This window comes from Hyperolius riggenbachi, chromosome 7 (genome assembly GCF_040937935.1).
Source record: "Hyperolius riggenbachi isolate aHypRig1 chromosome 7, aHypRig1.pri, whole genome shotgun sequence".
NCBI classification, from domain to species: domain Eukaryota; kingdom Metazoa; phylum Chordata; class Amphibia; order Anura; family Hyperoliidae; genus Hyperolius; species Hyperolius riggenbachi.
The window spans coordinates 286,173,529-286,197,811 of NC_090652.1; the positions used below are offsets into that span (position 1 = coordinate 286,173,529).

The window sequence follows — 24,283 nt, forward strand, 5'->3', positions numbered from 1 at the left end:
CCCCAAAATATTATCATTCGCTCTTAACGCCTCAGCTAGTGTTTCGATAGTAAGAACAAAGATGAGGGGTGATAGGGGGCACCCTTGACGAGTGCCGTTTGTAATGAAGAACTTTTTGGAATAGAAGCCTGACACATTGACCATGGCTGAAGGGGCGGAGTATAAAGCCATTATGGCAGAGAGAAAGGGCCCATTAATACCAAATTTTATTAAAGCTTCTTTTATAAATCCCCAGTGTACCCTGTCAAAGGCCTTCTCTGCGTCCAGGGTAAGAAACAGAGAAGGCCTTCGGCTGAGCTCCGAAAATTTGATTAAGTTAATGGTTCTCCTTGTAGCATCAGTTGCCTGGCGCCCCTTGGTAAAACCTACTTGGTCCCAGTTAATTATTTGGGGAAGTATATTTAAAAGTCTATTGGCTAGTAATTTAGCATAAATTTTTGTATCAGAGTTTAACAGTGAGATGGGCCTGAAATTGGCTGGGGAGTCGGAGCTCTTGCCTGGTTTGGGTATAACCGAAATAATTGCTTGGGTTTGTTGTTCCGGCATTATCCCAGAGCTCACAAATGAGGAGAAAAGCTCTAACATTTTAGGGGCAAGAATATTACCGAATTCCTTGTAATATTCATTAGAGAAGCCATCGGGGCCAGGAGATTTACCAGATTTGAGAGTTTTTATGATTGAAGTTATTTCCTGCAAAGTAAAGGGACTGTTTAGAGAGGTCTGCTGTTGGGAAGTTAATTTAGGAAGGTTTAAGGGTTCGAGGAATCTTTGAATGAGTGTTGCAGAAGGTTGGGCGGTGGTAGGGTCATTTTTTAGATTATATAGTGCTCCATAGTAATCACTAAATGCGTTGGCTATTTCTCTAGGGTTGTACAGGGGAACATTGCTAAAAGGGTGGAGGAGTTTAGGGATTCTGGATTTAGTTTGTTTGTGGCGTAATTGTTTGGCAAGGAAAGCACCTGCCTTATTGCTCTGAGAGTAGTATTTTAGTTTCAGTTGTTTCAATTGGAACTCGTAATTGTCTGATAAGATCATTCTGAGGTTGTGTCTTAAGGAGAATAATTCCTTTTCAAGTTGGGGGTTGTATTTAGCCTTAATTTGTTTTTCGATATTTTGAATTTTCCCAAGGGTCAAGTCTAATTGAATTGTTTTATTCTTCTTAGCCCTTGCTCCTAATTGTATGAAAGAACCTCGGATGACTGCTTTATGCGCATTCCATAACAGATCGATCCCGACCTCTGGACCAGAGTTGAGTTGAAAATATTCCTCTATTTTATTGCGGATAGAGGTTTTATGATCCTTATTATGCAGTAGGGAAGAGTTTAACTTCCAAAGAGGGCGATCAGCTCTATGTCCGGAAGAGGAGAGAGAAATTGAAATGGAGGCGTGATCAGACCAGGTTATTGTGTTAATAGAGGATTTTGTTATTCTTTGCAGGGTTAATCTATCTGTGAGGAATAGGTCGATACGCGAGAAGGATTTGTGAACATGAGAGTAAAAAGTGTAATCTCTTTCTGTTGCATGTGTAGACCTCCATGCATCATATAAGTTTTCTTCTATCAGAAGTTTATGGATAGAGATACTCTTTTTTTCTCCATTGTGGGAGGTGTCTAATTTGGGGTTTATGGTAGCATTGAAGTCTCCTCCAATGATTAGGGAGCCTTTGTGTAGGTCGTGAGTTTTGGAGAGAAGGGATTTGAGGAAGCTCTTTTGACCTGTATTGGGAGTATATATGTTCACCAGGGTATATAATTCCTCATTTATAGTGCAGACTAAAATCAAAAATCTGCCTAAAGGATCTCGTATATATTTTATAATGTTTACAGCTAAAGAAGAATGAAAAGCTATAAGGACTCCAGCTTTCTTTTTCTTTGAATTAGCTAGGAAAATTCGGGGATATTGTGGGTGGTTACATCGGGGGGCCCTGCCCTCTGCGAAATGGGTTTCCTGAGCCATAACTATCTGAGCCTTGTGTAGCGAGGCTTCTTTCCAAAGGCAATTCCTTTTAAATGGAGAGTTTAAACCATGGGCATTAATAGAGAGTATTTTGATAGCCATGATAGATAAATGGAAGTGGGGTTGAAGAATATATCGATAAATGGCATAGAGTTTCAGGTATGGGGTGGCGCATGGAATTAATGGGAATGGCACTGAGCTTATGTCTCATAAGGGATGGAGTTGAGCCTAAGCAGGGTGTCAGAGCTTCTAGAGATGAGGGGGTTAAGGGGCAGCTTTGAAAATGAATTGTATGTTGACTTTCATAGTAGAAATTTAACCAAAGGGTTACACCATAAATAAAATAGCAGTAAATAGTAATAAAAAGGAAGTTATAAACCATATGAGAACTAAGATGGAGGCATAAAATTAGCCTCAACAGTTGCACATCAGCTGTCGTACCAGTCCACAGTTGGCGAAAAAACAAATCCGCTTCCTGTGGAGAAGAGAGAGCTGAGGACATAAGTAAAAGTAACACAAAGCATTGTATACTTTAACAGTTTGAATTGGAGGTGCAATTCAGTCAATTAGATGTATAGAAACACTAAGATGGTAGACATCTTTCATCTTGGTTTCAAAAAGAGAGTTTGGTGTGTCAGGTAGAATAGAGACACAAGCTTTAAGACACCAGGTAAATGAAAATCAGTAGGCTTAAAAAAGTAGGAGCTGTGCAAGTAGACACATAGGGAATTACTCCTCAGTACCAACAGTTCCAATAGGTGGAGACTTGGATAAGGATCGATTTGCCTTGGGGATTTTAGATGGAGACTGAAAGTTATCTTTGAGCTTTTTAGTGTTGGAGTGAGGTGAAGTTTGCCATTCTCTTTTTATTTCTCTCTTTCTCTCTTTATTTGAACTGGATGAGTCCATAGAGGGGTCGTCTTGCGAGTCAATAAGATTATGATGTTTTAGCAGTTGAAGGCCCTCTTGGAGGGAAGTAACTTGTACTCGTAGTTGTCCCAGTTTGAATTGAAGCATAAAGGGAAAGCCCCACTTGTATTGGATGGCTTTACGTTGAAGAATAGTAGTAATAGGTTTAAGGGAACGCCTTTTTGCCAAAGTTATTGGGGAGATGTCGGGAAAGATTTGTATTTTGTGTTCGCCTATTCCTGCTGCGCCTAGTTCTCGTGCAGCGCGTAGAATAGATTCTTTTATCTCTGCATAGTGAAGTTTCAAGATGATGTCTCTTGGTTTGTCGCCAACTTTAGCTGGTTTGAGGGCTCTGTGGATTCGGTCAAAACGGAAAAGTTCCTCTGGCTGGTCTGGTACTAGCGCTTTGAACAATGTCAAAACGTATGGCTTGATGTCAATGATAGACTCAGGAACCGCTTTCAGTCGCAGATTATCTCGCCTGCCTCTATTGTCCAAGTCTTCAATCTTGGAGTCTTGTGACAGAAGTTGTTCATCATATGTTAAAATTTTGTATTGCAGAGTATTGACTATATCAGCCGTCTCATCCATGCGTGTTTCAAGAGAATGTGTTCTTTCCCCCAGTTCATCAAGTTGGGCTGAGAGGGTTTGGGTAGAGGAACGAATCTCTTGTCTTAGAGAGACTTTCAGGTCAGAAAGTAAATCTGAGATATCTTTCAGAGAAAAGTTTCTGTTGTTAGCTAAATCAGTGTCCGATTCAGATTCTTCGCCGTTATTGTGTGTCGGGTCAGAGGAGGAGGTTTTATTTTTCTTATCTTTTGGTTTGAAAAAGTCAGCCTGTGGAGCAGAAGTAGGAGTAGATTTTCCAGCTTTGGATGCCATTTTGCTAAGGACAAGAATAAAGTAAATATGATAGATGTTTGTTTGAGGGAATTGCAGGAGTGATTACTGGATAGTATACAGATGCTCTGTGAGAGATCAGTTAGAACATAGCTGAGAATGAAGGAGTCCTTGTATGTACAACTTGTGTCTCCTTTAGTATATCAGTGTGAAGGATTCAGCAGAACAAGGAGACTAGGGGAGTGTCTGGTGGATCGGGGTTCTCCCATAGAGGCAGAGAGACACACAGTTTTGAATTGCTGAGAATGAGGCTTAGTTGTTATGAGAAGCCGGGGCCTCGATTAGTGACTGCGTCCCGCGTGCAGGCTGTAGTCAGCACAAAGGAGAGCGAAGGTGTCTGGGATTTAGTTTTGGCCCGGGGGGCCTGCCTTGTGTGGAGCTTGCTCCTTGCAGGGACTTTCTCTGCAAGCGGCTCCTGGTCTGTCAGTGATGGGTTCAGTAGGGATGAGGCGGCCTCAGGGTGGCTGGATTGGGCAGTGGAGGTAAGGCTCTGGAGTATTCAGTAGGTGGGGCCCTGCAGAAACTGAGTGAAAAGGAGGCAAGGAACACTGACCAGTTTAGAGCTGGCTTTATGGCTTCTGGAGGGCAGTTGGTGAGTGCAGTGAGGGCACTGGAGTAACTCAGGGGCCTTCCGTAGTGTCTCTGCAACTTTTTGGAAATTGCGGCCTAGTCCACTGGATGAAGCCTGGGCCTCAATTAGATTCCACGGCCGACCGGAAGTGAGGGTCTGGCGCGGTACTTCGGCAGAGAGCCTTCTTATTAAAGTAAATGGCCTGCTTGGGTGGAGTGTGACTGCTGGACCCTCCTGGGGCTGTATGGGCAGGTGATCGCTGTTTTGGAGGGGCCGGGGAGAGCAGAAGGTAAGGAGAGATGCAGCCTACCTCCGTCTGATGAATCTGCTTAAGACACAGCTGCAGGAAAGAGCAGGTCTTCTTAATTGTGTCCTCAAGTGGAGAGCAGTGTCTGTTTTAGATCTGGAGGCGTTTAGGGAGAGGATTGGATAGGTGCTTGCTGCCAGATGGCTGTAGATTAGGATGTTATAGACGGAGCTTGTGGAAAATGCTGCCGTCCACCATTAGCGCTAGGCCACGCCCCTATTGTTGCCTTTTGATAGCTGAGCAACAGGTCTCTGATTACAGCAGAACAGAGATAAACGTGGCTCTGTTTCTTCACTATTGAGGTACTGCTTTAATAATTTGTATGCTGAAAGAAAACATACGGTACATACAAATACGTGAGTCACTAAAACAGGGTCCTCCTCCTGAAACCAGTGATCCCCAGTCAGGATGTTGGACAGAATGCTGTTGGGTGGAGGGGGAAAGGGGGAGGGGTGGTTGGTGGCAGCAGACATTTTGGGCTGGCAGAGGGAGCCCCCTTTGCCTTACTTGAAGCATACAATACTTGTGGCACACAACAATAGTGGATAGCGCCTGTGTTACTCTTTCACAAGGATGCACATTTGGTTAGACAAGGTCTAGAATACCTTAGGGCTGCATAGCCAGGCAACATGAATCCCAGGCTGGACAAATCACAGCATGTGTCCTGGAATTGTGTAAGACAAAACTCCTGTTAATAGTTGGGCCAGTCATGAATCCTCTCTCCAAAATGCAGCCAATCATCATGCAGTCCAACTCATGTTAAGTCCCGGCCATTGAGCTATCAGAGCTATGCAGCCCTAAGGTATTCTAGACCTTGTAGCCCATCCACCAGATGTGTATCCTTTCTAACAGTAGCACTATTTAGGCATCAGCTCACCTGCCAGTGTGAAGAGAGTAGCCAAGGTCATTTCACACTGTTGCATGTGCTGCCCACTTTTCACTATATTCAAAGTCAGCGTCACGTAGGGGCCAAAAACTAATTAACACTACCCACATTTTTAATATGTATCAAAGTTTCCTATACCAGTGTTTTTTCCTATAGACTTATAATGGAGATTGTGTGGGACCTGGAGAGATAGTTTACTATACCCGATTGTTTACTATACCCGTGTTTATTATAACGAGATTATGCTGTATTAAGTTTTTATTTTATATGGTATTATACTGTTTTCAAACAGCGTTGACTGTGTATTGCCACTTCATTATAAGCAGTTAGATACCAAAGGTTATCATTATAATATTTTTTTCATTGGGTCCTTTCATTTTAAGTGCTTATTGTATTTTTTTCCCTTTTTTCTTTGCTTATTGTGTTCTGTGCATTGTTGAGTAAGTCAAGGGCTGAAATGAAGGGATAGCTTAGTCCTCTAAAAAAAAAAATAAAGTGGAGTGACACTTTAAAATGGCCCCTGACTGCCGCCTAATCTCTCGGAGTTCTTCAAGGCTCTCGAACGTCAAGAAATAATAAAAAGGAAATCACAAGTTAACTAAGGCTGTTTAGTTTAAGCAGCTCGGTGATAAATTTCATGCCGTTAAAAGGATGATGTTTTAACAGTGCCGCGTTTAGAATGACAAACTGCGTCTGAACTACCGAACAATGCAGCTGAATTCTTGCGACTCGAAACATCTGTGCTAGTGTGGCCCCATGCCAATGTGTGGGAGAACCTCATGCCTGCCTTCCTTCCTTCCCGCTTGTGGAGGGCACAGGTTGTTTTTTTTTCTCTTCACTTAAAGTGGATCTGAGATAAACTTTTACTCATTGCATAATTGTGTTCCTCTCATATAGTTTATAGGGCATTTATGAAACCAAATACTTATTTTGTTTTGTTTTAATACTCGAATTCCCTATAAACTAAACAAGCCTCGCCCACAGCTTCAGAGTGCCTTGCTACTGTAGCAAGGGCTTATGAGAGCTCAGTCTGGGCAGGAGGAGGAGGAGGAGGTTACTAGCCAGAGATTTTAGAGGCAGAGGGGAGGAGGGAGGAGGAGAGGGGATTAAGCTGAGGGCTGCAGATACTATCAGCTTGCCTTTGTGTAATGCTCACAAACAGAACATGGCTGCCCTCATTGTATCATAGAAATAAATAATCATAAACTGTTGAAGCTGTTTGCAGCTAGATTTGCTGTGCAAACTATCTAAACTTTAGATGGGATTTATAGACAAGTTATTTGTCATAGTTAGTTTTTCATCTCGGATTCGCTTTAATAGTGGCGGATCAAGCAAGGTGAAGGCACAATTACACAGAAAGAAAGATCTTCAGCAGAAAAAAATAAACAAAACAAAAAAAAAAACCTCTTTCTGTAAACACTCTGGCCTCTGCGTCTCTACAAAAAAGTAAGGTTTCATTTTAGCTCGAAAATCATTTTGGTGCAAAACAGAACAACAGAGCGGGAAACATCAAAGCCTCCTGTGTGATTTTCTGCCTTCTTACACAGTGACTTTTAAAAGTAACAATTTTTTTTTTAAAGGGAACCTAAACTGAGAAGGATATGGATTTTTCCTTTTAAAATAATACCAGTTGCCTGACTCTCCTGCTGATCCTGTGTCTGTAATACTTTTAGCCACAGCCCCTCAACAAGCATGCAGATCAAGTGCTCTGACTGAAGTCAGACTGGATTAGCTGCAAGCTTGTTTCAGATCTGTGATTCAATCACTACTGCAGCCAAAGAGATCAGCAGGACTGACAAGCAACTGGTATTGTTTAAAAGGAAACATCCACATCCCTCTCAGTTAAGGTTCCCTTTAAAAAAAAACACCTAAAGGGACACTTAAGTCAAACAAAAAAAAATGAGTTTTACTCACCTAGGGCTTCCAATAGCCCTCTGCAGCTGTCCGGTGCCCTCGCCGTCTCCCTCCGATCCTCCTGGCTCTGCCGGCAGCCACTTCCTGTTTCGGTGACAGGAGCTGACAGGCTGGGGACGCGAGTGATTCTTTGCGTTCCCAGACACATTAGCACCCTCTATGCTGCTATATGGTATATGATATATGCTATAGCAGCATAGATGGCGCTATTGTGGCCAGGAACGCGAAGAATCACTTGCGTCCCCAGCCTGTCAGCTCCTGTCATCGAAACAGGAAGTGGCTGCCGGCGGGGCCAGGAGGATCGGAGGGAGACGGCGAGGGCACCGGAAAGCTGCAGGGGGCTATTGGAAGCCCTAGGTGAGTAAAATTTTTTTTGTTTGACTTAAGTGTCTCTTTAACGACCGCCTATCACTGATAGGCGTCGGCAGGTCGTTAGTGGTTATGCATGGAAACGGCCTTTCCATGCCAGTTCACGGAGGGTGGCTCCGTGAACAGTCTGCGAGCCGCCGATCGCGGCTCGCAGGCTAATTGTAAACACGCGGGGAAGAAATACCCGCTGTTTACATCATACGGCAATGTAGAATAGTAGAGGGAAAAAACACAGAGAGATCCGGGAGCCCAATCTGGTGCAATACGGTTATTGGATCTGGATACAGCTATTAAAAGCAGTAATTATACTCACAAACGTGGGTTGCAGTAAAGGCAGCCACTTGTGTCAGCAGGTGGGGAAGTACCGTCCCCACTCGGCCTTTGGGTCCTTTGGTGGTCGCTGCTCCAATAAAATGATTTATCGGTCGACTGTAGTCGGCCTAATCTCCCCTACTGACAAGAGGGGTGTTAACTTTCTGGGTACAGGTATAAGGCGCCCGGGTAAGGATGTTCAGTATAATATTCTATATGGCAGTATTCAATTACTACAAAATAGGTTGTCCTACCTTATAGGTGTCCCTTTAGGAAATAGAGACAATCAAAAGTAAAAGGAATAATTTTTAATGGTGCACTAGTTGACAACGCGTTTCACGGTCACAGCCGCTTCATCAGGTCAATAGCAGTGCCTGTAATGCAGTGAGTCTAAGTGTCCGGGCGCCAATGCTACACAGCAGCGCCGTAAAGGAGATCGGCGATCCCCGGCCTCTGATTGGCTGGGGATCGCCGGCATATGATAGACTGAAGCCTGTCCATGTCGGCGCAGGACGGATGTCCGTCCTGCGCCACCCAAGGAAAGGAGGGGAGGGAGGGAAAGCCAGGGAGGGCGGAAAACGCTGCAGAAGGGGGCTTTGAGCCCCCCCCCCCCCGCTACCCACAAACAGCCGGCGGTGATTCAGACCCCCCAGCAGGACATCCCCCTAATGGGGAAAAAAGGGGGGAAGTCTGATCGCCCTGCGTGCCTGCTGATTTGTGCTGTGGGCTGGAGAGCCCATGCAGCACAGATCAGCCAGAATTCCCCTGGCCCTTATGTGAATGAACATTGGTACCAGACTACCAGAAATGGGGAGAGATATGAGACAGACAGGAGGGAGGTGTTAACCCTGCTGAGGCAACATTAATTAGTTAATGTGAGTTTTCTCCTAGGTTAAATTTTCTAAATTCTTTTAAACCAACAGCAAGCAAGAAAATACTCAAAATAATTTTGATAGTACTTTTTTACCTACATTTTGGTGATTTTTCAATTGCAGAGTGCGGAAAGTTATTTTAATTAAAGATGATAAATTATTTCCTAGGAAAAAACTCAGGAGAAAAACTTAATTGCATATGGCCCAGAAGGTTTATAGCACAACTTCCAGAACAGGGGAACAAAAAGATGAATCCTGTTGAAACAGAATTTCAGTACTGCAATCTCCTAGGCCTACTTTAAAGAAAACCTGTAACGACAAAAGTTCCCCTGGGGGGTACTTACCTCAGGGGAAGCCTCAATAGGATCCAGAGGGTTCCCCCGTGTCCCACGGTGGTCTCACTCTGGCCCTCCGAATAGCGGGGATGTAAATATTTACCTTCCCGGCTCCAGCGCAGGCGCAGTATTGGCTCTCCGCTTGGAGATAGGCGGAAATAGCCGATCGCTGTCGGCCCGCTCTACTGCGCAGGCGTAAGTCTCCTGCGCCTGTGTAGTAGAGCGGACCTGACAGAGATCGGGTATTTCCGCCTATCTCCGTGCTGAGAGCCCCAACAGCGCCCCTGCTGGAGCCAGGGAAGGTAAATATAGCAAGCCTTGTCAGGCTTGTCGAGCAAGGATTGGGAACGTTTCAGGGGAGCCAGTGCTGGATTGCCTGCAGCTACAGGGATGGGGGAAGCCTCATTGGGACCCTGAGGCTTCCCCCTACCGAGGTGAGTACCCCTCAGGGGAATTTTTTTTTGTTACAGGTACTCTTTAAAACAACAAAAACCTACTACACAGAAAGTGTACATGCTAGGGTGTGCTAAACAAGTGGGTACATGCACTGGTCAAAAAACAAGAATTAGTAAACAAACACACTACCAGTATATGCCGTTCAACCACCTGATATTTATTGAGAATCAAAGGTTATTTTTTACCTTGATTGATAATAATGAGTCTGTAAAAAAGTTTTTTTTGTTGTAGCACACCATATTAATGCACAATTTATCATTAAACGGGGTGTTACCCCACAATGTCTCAAACAGAAAGTCTCAGGGGACTGCACACAGACCAGAATATAGCCAGTTGACCATATCACTCCCCCAACATGGGGAGAGGCGGACACGGACACCTACAATGCCAAAAGATTAAAGCATCTAATATGCTAATTGCCCGTCAAACGTGTCCGCATCACCCCATGCGCCAATATCACAGTGGTCAACAGCAATAAAAATGTGCCCCCCCAAAGCCCCCCTATGCCCCCCCGCAATCACAACACCATGCCCTGCATGCAGACATCCACATCAAGATACCAACTAACATGGGTCGTCACCCATGAAAAAATGACACTTAAGAACACAGTCCATGAGAGGCATATATGAAAAATATCCCACGGAAAGTCCTGCTTTCAAAATTCAATGGCATAAGGTAAAGTTCCACTTTAGGAAGATCGTCATGGAAAGATCACTATATTCCTTCAAGAGTCTTTTCAGACCATTTAGGCTGGTGCACCTAGCCAGTTTGCTGTAATATAATAGTTATAGGCCTATGCGGACAAAACAGTTCAGTATTTCAGCCAAGCCATATATCGTGACAACGAAGTTTCCATGCATGTAATACTTCACCATAATTGGATATACACATGAACCTTGCGGATATAGATGCCGTATACACTGTTTCACATAGTTACCACCTCCTCCATTGATGCGATATGCAGCGTCCGCATGGACGGTTTTTAGCCTGCCCGATTGACCGCAGTGTCCACGATGTATATCTGCGGGAGTATCAAACTCAGGGCCTCAGACTTATATTACCCCAACCAGGCGGGAGTTCAGTCCTTAAAAGTATACGCCATAGTTCCGGGCACCGTGCTCCGATCCGGCGGGAGGGCAGAGGGGGGCAGAGAGGCACATCTCAGCGCGTGACGCAGGCCTACGTCGACGCGTTTCGCCCCGCCCAGGGACTTCCTCAGGACGTACTGCGCAACTGCGCTGGATCACATGACCGCCTTTTATGCGACCGAGAGGTCGTTTCCGCCAGAACTTCTTTTAGGCTGTCTACGCCATACTGCGCAAGTCCATTCACCTTTGTGACATCACATATTTAGATCACCTGCGCAGTAGGCCTCATAGTCCACATAGCTCCCTCTGGTGGTACAAATCCATATATGAACATCTTCTGGATCTTTTAATATATTCACATATGCCTATATGTAAAACTTGCCCAATAAGAAGTTAATGCTCTGCTGACCTCTAGTGGGCAACATTCGAATAACCCCTGGTGACTTATCCAATTGCAGACAATACTAAATCACTCCCATTCACACCATTTAAGTTATACTATCGGGTGGCAAGTAATCCCATCGCTTACAGTTGCTGTCCATATGAGTCAAGTCGTCTGTACCACATATACCAATCCTATCCAGTCCAACCTAATCGGATTATTTCAAAAACACCTTCAAATTTAGGTCCCTATTTAAACCTTTGGGATACAGTGTGTCCAGTGTATATATCCAATAACTCTCTTTCCTGTATAGTATAGAATCAGTCTTCTCAAATCTAATACTTGGATTCAGACAGTATATACCCTTAACCTTCAGCCCAAGAGGGCTGGATTCATGAAATTCAGCAAAATGAGTAGAAATAGGAGTTTTATCCCTTTTCTCTTCCTTGATAGAATCATTAATACTCCTAATGTGTTCCTGTATGCGGGTTTTAAACTCTCTTTTAGTTTTTCCCACATAGTATAACCCACAAGGACACATTAGTTGATAAACTACATGCGTAGTATCACAATCAATCCTACTGTTAATTTTGAACTGCTGTTTCCTGCTAGAATCGTAGAATACGTCTGTTTCATCAACAAAGGGACAGACTGAGCATTTGCCACATCTTATCATCCCCTTCATCTCAGGAGGACCCCTGCTAAAGTCAGATTTATACTCAGACTGTACCAATAGGTCAGACAGATTCTTGTTTCTCCTAGCCGTTAGCAACGGTCGAGGGCCCACAATTGTGGCAATCTTGTCATCTTTTAGCAATATATGCCAATATTTTTCCACAGTTTCTTTTAATCTGTCCCAATGTCCCCCAAATGTTGTAATCAACCTGGGGAAATCCTCTACTGCATCTTTAGGCTTCTTCCTCAATAAAGTGTGTCTATCTGTATGTAGGGCTCTATATAAGGCTGATTTTAATAATTTATGTGGGTAACCCCTAGCCCTTAATCTTGCCCTCAAGGCCTGTGCTTCTTTTAGATACTCTGCTGTTGAGGAACAGTTCCTCCTAATTCGGAGGAACTGGCCAATAGGTACAGCTTTTTTCTGTGAATTCAAATGAGCACTATCATAATGTAAGAGTAAATTTCCTGCAGTTTTCTTTCTAAAAGTCCTGGTAGACAGGCCCCCATCATCCCTGGACACCTTTATATCCAAAAAATCAAGTTCATTTTCATTTATTGTGGAGGTAAGGAAAATATTAAACCTGTTTGAGTTAAGGCTCTCTACAAAATCAAAGAAAATCGCTTTGGAGCCTGCCCAAATCAAAAAAATGTCGTCCACATAACGAATCCATAGTAATACATATTTTTTATATAGGGCATGATTGTAAACTATCTCCTCCTCCCAAGCCCCTAAATGGAGACAGGCATACGCAGGAGAGCAAGCCGCTCCCATGGCAACCCCCCGTTTCTGTCTATAGAATTTGCCGTCAAACGTGAAAAAATTATTCATCAGAATAAACTGCAAAAGGGAATCCACAAAATCATTGTGACCCTCGTTCTGAGGATAGAACCGTTCCATAAATTTAGATGTACCCCGTCTCCCAATATCATTGGGAATGGACGTAAACAAGGATTCTACGTCCAAGCTTGCAAGTAATGCATCCTGTGGGATGCTGATACTTTTCAATTTTTCTAAAAAGTGCATGGTGTCCAGTACAAATGATGGAAGCCTCTCCACCAATGGTTTCAATTTTTTATCAATATATTGGGCTGTTCTCTCAAGGGGGGAACCCCTTGCGGAAATAATGGGGCGTCCAGGGGGACATGCAGGATTCTTATGAACTTTGGGTAATATATACAGCGTAGGGATAGTATACTCAGAGACCACCAACGCTTTATATTCCTTTTCAGTCAAAATTCCATCCAAATAGCCCCATTGGAGCCTCGTATTTAATTGATCCTTAACTTTTTCAAAAGGGTTGAAAGTGATTCTTTCGTAACACAAGTTATCATTAAGTTGTCTATTAATCTCATCCAGGTACATCTGTTCCGGCATGAGAACTATATTGCCTCCTTTATCGCTTTTTTTGATAACCACCCCTTTCAGATTTTTTAGGCGTGATAGGGACTTTCTTTCAGAATTGGTAAGATTATCCAATTGTTCGGTGGTATCTGTCCAATTGTTAATCTCTTGTACTATACACTCATTAAATAATGAAACGTACTTATTTTTCTGTATGGTAGGCATATAAGAGGATCTAGGTCTCATATCAGTGTGTAGGGGCAGACGGCCGTCCAAACCCAGCTCCTCACCTTCCTCCCCTTCAATAATTTCAAAATCATCTATATCCAAGTAACCCATTAATTCCTCATCACCTACAACCATGTCACTCTGAAACTGTAGTTTCAGCAAAATTTTACGTAAGAATAATTGCAAATCTTTAAACACCTCAAATTGTGACACCTGATGTGAGGGACAGAAAGTCAAACCTCGATTGAGTAACTGTATATCTGTCTTATCCAACTTTACATTGGTCAAGTTGATAACATTATTAACATGGATATCATTTTCATTAATTATTTCCAACCGCTGTGTCTCGTTTCTGACCAGCTGCCTCCTCCTTTTCCTGATCCTTCTTTTCGTTCAATTTAGTATTGTCTGCAATTGGATAAGTCACCAGGGGTTATTCGAATGTTGCCCACTAGAGGTCAGCAGAGCATTAACTTCTTATTGGGCAAGTTTTACATATAGGCATATGTGAATATATTAAAAGATCCAGAAGATGTTCATATATGGATTTGTACCACCAGAGGGAGCTATGTGGACTATGAGGCCTACTGCGCAGGTGATCTAAATATGTGATGTCACAAAGGTGAATGGACTTGCGCAGTATGGCGTAGACAGCCTAAAAGAAGTTCTGGCGGAAACGACCTCTCGGTCGCATAAAAGGCGGTCATGTGATCCAGCGCAGTTGCGCAGTACGTCCTGAGGAAGTCCCTGGGCGGGGCGAAACGCGTCGACGTAGGCCTGCGTCACGCGCTGAGATGTGCCTCTCTGCCCCCCTCTGCCCTCCCGCCGGATCGGAGCACGGTGCCCGGAACTATGGCGTATACTTTTAAGGACTGAACTCCCGCCTGGTTGGGGTAATATAAGTCTGAGGCCCTGAGTTTGATACTCCCGCAGATATACATCGTGGACACTGCGGTCAATCGGGCAGGCTAAAAACCGTCCATGCGGACGCTGCATATCGCATCAATGGAGGAGGTGGTAACTATGTGAAACAGTGTATACGGCATCTATATCCGCAAGGTTCATGTGTATATCCAATTATGGTGAAGTATTACATGCATGGAAACTTCGTTGTCACGATATATGGCTTGGCTGAAATACTGAACTGTTTTGTCCGCATAGGCCTATAACTATTATATTACAGCAAACTGGCTAGGTGCACCAGCCTAAATGGTCTGAAAAGACTCTTGAAGGAATATAGTGATCTTTCCATGACGATCTTCCTAAAGTGGAACTTTACCTTATGCCATTGAATTTTGAAAGCAGGACTTTCCGTGGGATATTTTTCATATATGCCTCTCATGGACTGTGTTCTTAAGTGTCATTTTTTCATGGGTGACGACCCATGTTAGTTGGTATCTTGATGTGGATGTCTGCATGCAGGGCATGGTGTTGTGATTGCGGGGGGGCATAGGGGGGCTTTGGGGGGGCACATTTTTATTGCTGTTGACCACTGTGATATTGGCGCATGGGGTGATGCGGACACGTTTGACGGGCAATTAGCATATTAGATGCTTTAATCTTTTGGCATTGTAGGTGTCCGTGTCCGCCTCTCCCCATGTTGGGGGAGTGATATGGTCAACTGGCTATATTCTGGTCTGTGTGCAGTCCCCTGAGACTTTCTGTTTGAGACATTGTGGGGTAACACCCCGTTTAATGATAAATTGTGCATTAATATGGTGTGCTACAACAAAAAAAACTTTTTTACAGACTCATTATTATCAATCAAGGTAAAAAATAACCTTTGATTCTCAATAAATATCAGGTGGTTGAACGGCATATACTGGTAGTATGTTTGTTTACTAACTCTTTAAAACAAGTCTGGAAGGGGAAAAAAAATTAAAAAACAGATACTCACCTAAGGACAAGGAGAGGGAAGACTCTGGGTCCTCAGGAAACTTCAGAAGTCTTCTAGAGGCTGAGTGCTCATGAAGATGGGCAGCTCCATACTGCGCACATGCGAGTGTGCCAGAGAGCGTGCTCATGCATGCGCAGTATGGAGCGGCCCGTCTTCGGGAGCACTCAGCCTCTAGAAGACTTCTGAAGCCTCGGGCAGTGGCAGAGAGCAGTCTCCGACCAATCAGTTGGAGACTGCTAATGGGGGTGATAGCACTGGAACGAGGGGACCAGGAAAGGAACGGGAAGGTTCTATAGGACCCAGAGCCTTCCCTTCTTTTTTTTTGTTGTTGTTGTTTTCTCAGAATCGCTTCAGACTCCCCTTCAGGCTGGGTTCACACATGACAAAGCGTGAAAAAGTAGCGTTTTTGGATGGTGCGTTTGCGATTTGCTATTGCGTTTTTAACTTTTTACTGCGTTTTGCATTTGCGTTTTTACGCAGATGCGTTTTTCATGCGTTTTGCGTGCATTTTAATGCGTTTGCAGTTCACTAATGGAAATGCATATCTTTTTTTTATTTATGCAAATCACTAGGAAGACAACAGGAAGCGGAAACACATCATAGATCTTTACTTTTTAATGAAAAACACATTCAAAAAACACATGAAAAAAAGCAATGCATATGCGTTACCATAGCAAAATACTTTTAATCCTTTTGCACACTCTCATCAAAATGTTCACACAAATGCATTCACAGATTCACTCATCCAGGCACAACTGTTATCCCTACAGCTAAGTTAAAAGCCGGGGTCTTGGTTCACAGAAGAATGCATTCTCTTGCTTAGTCACCTACACTGCGCAGAAGTACCCAGGTAAATGTAGGTGTCCTAACTCTGGCCCTGTAACATGCATAGTGCAGACATGCAAACATTCAATGCGTTACCATAGACTTTCATTATGTGCGTTTTGGCAGCCAGCCTGCATATTTGGCAACACTACCAGCGCCTGCAGAACACCTACTGTAAATCGCAAGTGCAACGTTGGTACTTCTACGTCCCATAGACTAACATTGCTGCATAAAACGCAGTGTTTCCCGTGCAGCAAGTTTTTCTGCTATGTGTGCACACGGCCTAAAGCCTACCTACAGTTTTTTTACAGTTATTTTAAAGAGAATCTGTACTCTAAAATTCTTACAACAAAAAGCATACCATTCTATTCATTATGTTCTCCTGGGCCCCTCTGTGCAGTTTCTGCCACTCCCTGCTGCAATCCTGGCTTGTAATTGCCAGTTTTAGGCAGTGTTTACAAACAAACTAACCACCTTGTGATAGGCTCACATAAGCAGAGTGTGTGAGTTATACAGAGCCTGCAGGGGGCCTGGCGAGGGTGTGTATAGCTTCTATACAATCACAAGCAGCCCTGCACATTCCAGTTTGACTGCCTCAGCCCGACAGAGCCGACAGAGGAGACAAGATTAGATCATATAACAGAGATAATACAGTCACTGTACAAATAGGAAAGGCTGCAGTAAGCCAGACCACATTAGAACAGGCATAGGAGCTTATAGGATAGAAGAAATAAGGATGAACATTTTGTTACAGAGTCTCTTTAAGTGAAAAAAAATCTTAATATCTCTCAATAGTGTTGAATAGAAGCATAATATGCTTACATGAGTTGACAGCCTGAATGCCTCAGGTGTTTAAAAGATTCTTCTCAGACATATCGCAGTTGCTTCCTCCCCGTATCATGAATTGCTTTTCAGCCTTTTATCAACATAATAATCCATTCATCTTGTCTTTCACTTGTGCTTGCTGAATCTGCAGTAGGTAAGCAATGGCATATTATTTACAGGCTGCTGTGCTCGGATATACATACGAAGGCTTGATGCAGGTTTAATAAAAAGGAATCAAGTATATTCAAAAGCCGTCAAGCTTTCACAAGCAAGAATGAGGGATCGATAGGTAGCGTATATAGACAAAGCAGCTTCCTTCGGCATCCGACGTTCAGCGCCGAGCGCCGAAGCTGGGCGTCATCATAGCACTGGTGCTATGGTGCGCGCCCTGCGCAAGAATAATTTGGGGATCTGGCAATCGTCAGACCAGAAATTACATCTCCCTCCAGAGTAGCTACAACTCAGAGGGGGAATAATATTTAATGCTGCCAGGGATTTGACCGGCAACAGGGGGAGCCGTCATTTGGTTCACCCTGTTCCAGCTCACTGGTGACGTTACTGTACGTACACCAACACCATATACCGTGTTTCCCCTTAAATAATACCTACCCTGAAAATAAGCCCTAGCTTATATTTCAAGCTTGCTTGAAATATAAGACCTATCCCGAAAATAAGACCGCTAGGTCAGCTTTGCGCCGGCGCTGCACTCTTGTGATAATCAATGTGGGCCGGGGACGTCATCAGCCAGGCGCACATTAAATATAACAAGAGGGGAGCGCCAGTGCAAAGCCAACCTATCGTACCACGTACAGCGTAAGCGTGAGGGTCAAAGGGCGCCCTCACAGCCACATACATCGGAGAAGTTACAAGGAACAGAGGGGGATGCAGCCACAGGGGAGGTGTGGTAAGAGACCATACACATAGCATCTACCCGTCTCCTGAGAGTAAGCCCCCCCAAATAAGCCCTAGCACATATCCCCCCCCCAAAAAAAAAAAAATATATATATATATATATAATGACCGGGTACCAACGGAAATGGTCCCTGTGAACATATACTCTCAATATACTAACTATTTGTATACCAGTCAGGAAGCCCAATTAATAGCAGGCACTGGGGAACTGGTGCGCTGTGCACAGGGCCGTTTCTACCCCCGTGCGGGGCGTGCCGCTGCCCGGGCGCTGTTAGGAGGGGGGCGCTATAATAGAGAGGGGGAGGGCAGCCCGACCTCTCCCTCCCTCTCCCGGGCGCCCTCCGTGCTCCCCCTCAGATGCAGAGCGAGCAGCCGGGAAGCGCTGTTTGCAACTCACCTGCCTGGCTCCAAGCGCTGCTCTCTCGCCGCTGGTCTGTCTCTTCTCTCTGCATACTGTGGATACACGCGGCTTCCTGTTTAGCCGGAAGCCGCGTGTATCCGCAGTATGCAGGGAGAAGAGACAGACCAGCGGCGAGAGAGCAGCGTTTGGAGCCAGGCAGGTGAGTTGCAAACAGCGCTTCCCGGCTGCTCGCTCTGCATCTGAGGGGGGGGAGCACGGAGGGCGCCCGGGAGAGGGAGGGAGAGGTTGGGCTGCCCTCCCCGCGGCTCCGGCTCCCCCCTCCACTATAGGGGACAGCTAGCTATCTAACCTATCCTGGGGGCACCTACCTAATCTAACCTACGCTGGGGGCAGCTACCTAATCTAACCTACGCTGGGGGGCACCTACCTAATCTAACCTATACTGGGAGGCAGCTACCTATCTAACCTATACTGGGGGGCACCTACCTAATCTAACCTACGCTGGGGGGCACCTACCTAATCTAACCTACACTGGGGGGCAGCTACCTATCTAACCTTCACTGGGGGGCAGCTACCTATCTAACCTTCACTGGGGGGCAGCTACCTATCTAACCTACACTGGGGGGCAGCTACCTATCTAACCTACACTGGGGGGCAGCTACCTATCTAACCTACACTGGGGGGCAACTACCTATCTAATCTATACTGGGGGGGGGGGCACCTACCTAATCTAACCTACGCTGGGGGGGCACCTACCTAATCTAACCTACGCTGGGGGGCAGCTACCTATCTAACCTACACTGGGAGGCAGCTACCTAATCTAACCTACACTGGGGGGCAGCTACCTATCTAACCTATACTGGGGGCACTTATTTAACCTGTATTGGGGGCACCTACCTAGCTAGCCTATACAGGTGGCCACTATACTGGCTACCTATATTGCAGGCACCTACCTAAATAACCTGTACTGGGGCACCTACCTATCTAACTTATACCAGGGGCGCCTGCCTATCTAACCTATACTGGGGGCAACTATACTGGCTACCTATACTGGAGGCACCTACCTGGCTAACCTATAGCGGGGGCAACTATACTGGCTCACCTATGCCTGGCTACCTATACTGGGGTACCTATTCTTGGCTACTTATACTGGGGGGACCTATACTAAGTGCAACTAGACCTGGCTAACCTATACTGCGGGCACCCATACCTTGCTCGCGGGGGAGGCGCAATTTTTACACCCTCACCCTGGGTGCATTTTAGCCTAGAAACTGCACTGGCTGTGCACAGCTGTGACCCCCTGTGTGCATGGCTGTTGGCCCTCACGTATGTCCCCAACTCCCCATGCACCCCAATGTCATCCATGACATAGCTCACCTACGGCATCGTACCCCGCATGCATGTCTGGAAGCTGACACAGACACAGGGAGGACAGTGGGACAGGCAGATTATTATATAGGATGTTATGCTAAAAGGAGGAGATCCTAATTTTTAAACCCACAGTATAGTGAAATAGTGGTTAGTATTCTCAACTTGCAGCACTGCGGTCCCCAATTCAAATCTGGGCGAGGACACTATTAACATGTTCTCACGATGCTTGCATGCATTTCCTATGGGCACTCCAGTCTCCTCCCACATCGATGGCCCATACCTGCGCAGTTGCATGGATTTGTTTGTGCACAGTTTCTTCTTACATGCAAGAGTGGCTCAAACCTACTGTGCAGTGGTGGGCCATAAGTGCACTTGTTCAGTGTGGCTGTGGTCATTCATGGATGGGGGCATGACTGTGAAGAAGAAGAGGATCCCGAGAAGCAGTGGTGGGCTTAAGAAGGCTTGGCAAAGCCTCTGGTTGATCCAGAGGCTTCACACTACTGGGCCAAGTATGTAACTTTTTATTTTTTTTAAATCAAAGGTTTGCTTTAAATAAATAATTAACACTTTTCTACATGTTTGCAACATTTATGTAAGGTTGCCCACTTTGGTGAGAGCTCCAATGACTTTTCTGACTCCAAAGAAAATTTCCACCAGTGCCCTGACCTTTTTATCTTCCCCTGACAAAGAAACGTGTTTTCAGCCCTATTAAGGTGGAAAGAGAATGATGTATTCAAATAAGCACTGTTAAGAAAAGAGCCAGAGATCGCTGTCTGACCTTTTATACTGGCAACAGATAAATATAAAGAGCAAATCCTCCTCCATCCGACTCTACGGAATAAATATCAACTTAGAGATCTGTAAGAGAGTCACAAAAGCTTTTTTTTATCTGTTTCAGAGAGACGAAAATGGCATCGTTTATAAGCTTGTGATTACACCTTGTCTCTCATCTTTCAAATGCTAAAGACCTCAAGATGCTCCGTAAAATAATTTGTAGAGTGATTAATAGTCAACCGGGTCAAGTGTGAATGTTAAATGTGAACGGATGAATTATAATATGAACAGCAGTGAAAGAATGAGCTAATGGAGAAGTCCAGCTTCTACCACAGACCCTACAGACCATCAAGAACTTGGTGATCTCTGACTAGGGCAGCAGGAGTGTTGGGGAAGTCGCCAAACCACCGCAGACTGGTGGGATTTGAAGATAGACATTTCATGCCTGGTTAGGAAGGTTGTGAAGAGTAGTGATAAACGAATATAGCAGAAAATGAAATGGGGCCCTAGGCAAGGGTCTATTTGTTAAGTTGAGGTGAAAGAGTGGTCAGCTGACCCCTTTGATGCCCACAAGGCTACAGGCAGTTGCCTAGGTTAAATAAAGGTGTCACTTTACCAAGAAAGTTTGGGATCTATAAAGCTATTGTCTATGGTCCCAGCTAGTAGTAGTAACATACAACTGTGAAGGTCGGATTATAAACAAAAATGTATGATTTTTAATTGTAGGCTTGGAGAAAACAACTGAGAGTTCCCTGGACTACTAGAAGACATAACTAGCCAACACTTAGAGAAACAAAGAGTTTACTAGAAAGGTTAATACTATGATTACAACTCAAATACTTTGGTCACTTAATGAGAAGACCATATTCTTTGCAGAAGTCCTTGAAGCTCGGAAAAATTGAGGGGTGAAGGAGAAGGGGATTGGCAGAAGCTAAGATGGATAGACAGTATATGTGAAACTATGAAAATGCAATGAAACAGCTGAAAGCAGTAATTAAAAGACCTATCTGGTGTTCAAAAGTAGATGTGTTCACAAAGCGTTAAGTAAACAAATCTTGACGCAAAAAACCTTAGAGATGAAAGGAGATTTACATTCTTACTCTTATGACTATATTTTAGCTAGTGCTGGTTAGGATTGCAAGTCATAGTATATATACTGTATATATAAATCCTATATTGCACAATTTTGTGTTTATCTCTCTATTCCCCCTAACTTTCATTTACTCCAGATCCAGAGAAGTAAAAGGTTTTCCAGCCAGTGAACCCAAGTAAAGCAAAGATGTACCGGTACTTAAAGGTTTTTTTTTCTATCAGTAACAGGATAGGTTGCCCTTGGCCCACCAATAACGACTTAACCAATTTCTCAGAGTAGCTTAGAACAATGCGTAATTGCTTAATTATTGGCAGTGAAAGCCACACTCGCTTCTTGTGTGCCCTGGACTTTCCCTGGTGGCTTTCCGGTGCTGTGTGGCTCAGACCATCGTAATGAAAAAAAAGTGAATGAAGCAGTCTTCTATAAAACTTACTTCAATACAAAACTCTGCAGGGAACGTCAAGGTGCGAGCTGAATGTTTGACCTCAGACCTCCATTAAAGTACAGCTTATTTCATATCACCGGAGAAAAGGGGAAAAAAGAACCGGAGAAGAGAAGAAGGACACTGAGGATTGAACACTCAAGTCGTTATTTAGGAGGCCACATTCAAGACCTTTAAGTTTGCAGAAGAGGCAGAAAATAATGTGGTGGAACAGTGCAGTGCACTTAGCGAATGTTAATGTTGTTTGGAAAACTTTGAACCGAAGAATACATGTAGAGAATATTACGCTCTCTCTTTTGAAAGACATTTATGGGGGGGTTTTTTTTTTTTTTTTTTGTATTTTCTAGTTGAGGCTAGGGATATTAATTTGGATTCTGTGGGAATTAACATTTTTACATTTTAGATCGGAATTCGGTATTTCCGATCGGAATTTGAAAATCGGAAAATAGAAATCGGAAAATGGAAATCAGAAATTGGAATTCGGCGGAATTATGATTTACTGCAACTCGTTAATTTTAGCCCAATCACAGAACTCGGAAGCATTGGATCAATCAGAGAATGCATAATTTTTCTGCAAAAACTGAATCACCGTTGTAATTTTGGATCATTCACAAGACTTTCCGTTTTTTCGATTTAAAGAGACACCGAAGCGGAAAAAAAAATATGATATAATGAATTGGTTGTGTACTATGAATAATTACTAGAAATTTAGCAGCAAAGAAAATATTCTCATATTTTTATTTTCAGGTATATAGTGTTTTTTCTAACATTGCATCATTCTATAATATGTGCAGATTACACAACACTCAGCATTCAAAATGATTCTTTCAGGGCAGTCTGTGAACTAATGAACTCTCCTCTGGCAGAGGAAAAGTAAATAGTTGAATAACACTTGAGATAATAAAAGTCAGATAACAGCCCTCTCCACCACTTTGAAAGTCACAGAGCTTAATTGCTTTTTTGCATAGAGATAACAACTGGAGTTTCTTAACTCTTCCTGTACTGGAAACAATTAGACTGATGTATCTGATCTTAATGTTTTATTTCTTAGCTGTACTACACATACAAATCATAATATCATAATTTTTTTTCCGCTTCAGTGTCTCTTTAAGTCTTTCCAATTTTTGTTATCATTTTTTTTTTTGCATTCTCTGATACTAATAACATACCGCTCAAAAATCGGAAGTCGGAAAAACAGAAAATCGTAAATTGGAAAATCGGTAAAATGGAAAATCAGAAAAACAGAAATTAGCATTGGCGCAAATCAGAATTTCTGTGGAATCGGAAATGGGCATTTCCAACCGTCCCTAGTTGGGGCTTATGGGTTTTTTTAAGCACATGTGGTAAATAACACATGTTAACCACCTCAAGAAATATGGACATTTATTAATATTTGTGCACCTTTAGTGGAAATAGGTCACTTATAAATGTACAACTATTGCGATAAAAGGCGTACATGCTGCCAGGGTTGATTATAAACTACGCCAGCGCAAATCTACGCGTCATAGTACGCAACTACGCATCGTAGTTCGTAGACGAAGTTTAAGAACTACACGTACGCATTTCTGCGTAGTCGTAGTCCCGCTATGCGAAGCTTCGCCCGCTACGCGTAGTTGACGTATGTATTGTGAAGTCAACTACGCGTGCGGTAACTGCATCTATATGGATCATTGCGCATGCGCAGAAATACTATTGTCCTTTTATATGCATACAATTCTGCATTGGAAGGTGGAATGTACGCTTATATTAGTTTATATTTACAGATAGGTTGAAGATTATTTTTCCGCATAAGGGCATAAGCGGTCACATCAACTACGCTTCGCACTATGCGAAGCTTGTGTAATTTAACAAGTTGTCTACAAAATGAAAACGTAGTGAAGTTTCTGATTACATAGCCGTAGATTGCGAACAGTATTTGCGTAAAAATACACGTAGTTCCAGCGTAGCGAAGTTGGCTGACTACGACCATCCCTGCATGCCGCGGGAGTGGGCACACGCATTTGAACCCTTTAGCCCATGGCATGAAGTGATTAAAATCCACTTAATATCAGTCAATACTAAGTGTGTTAAGTATGTTGGGCCCATAGCTGTTTAGGGCCCTTTTCCACTAGCAATCGCTAGCGTTCACGCTGAACGCTAGCGATTGCTGAATCGCAATTACCGGCGATTCCCACTGCATAGCAAAATCGCGGCAATTATCGCTCCGCCGCGCGTTCGCATTCCCGGCAAAAACGAATCGCGGTAGTGGAAATGACCTACCGCGATTCCCATGTTAAAA

General features: G+C 43.9%; 1 long non-coding RNA gene across 1 annotated transcript in view; it reads left to right on the forward strand.

Annotated features, from left to right (window-relative positions):
- The first annotated feature begins 4,288 nt into the window (after positions 1–4,288).
- The window catches only part of LOC137525867 (uncharacterized), a 42,403-nt gene continuing 22,408 nt past the window's right edge, over positions 4,289–24,283 (forward strand). The window contains exon 1 of the long non-coding RNA XR_011023046.1: positions 4,289–4,357. This is a non-coding gene — a long non-coding RNA (uncharacterized lncRNA). The remainder of the gene's footprint in view (positions 4,358–24,283) is intronic.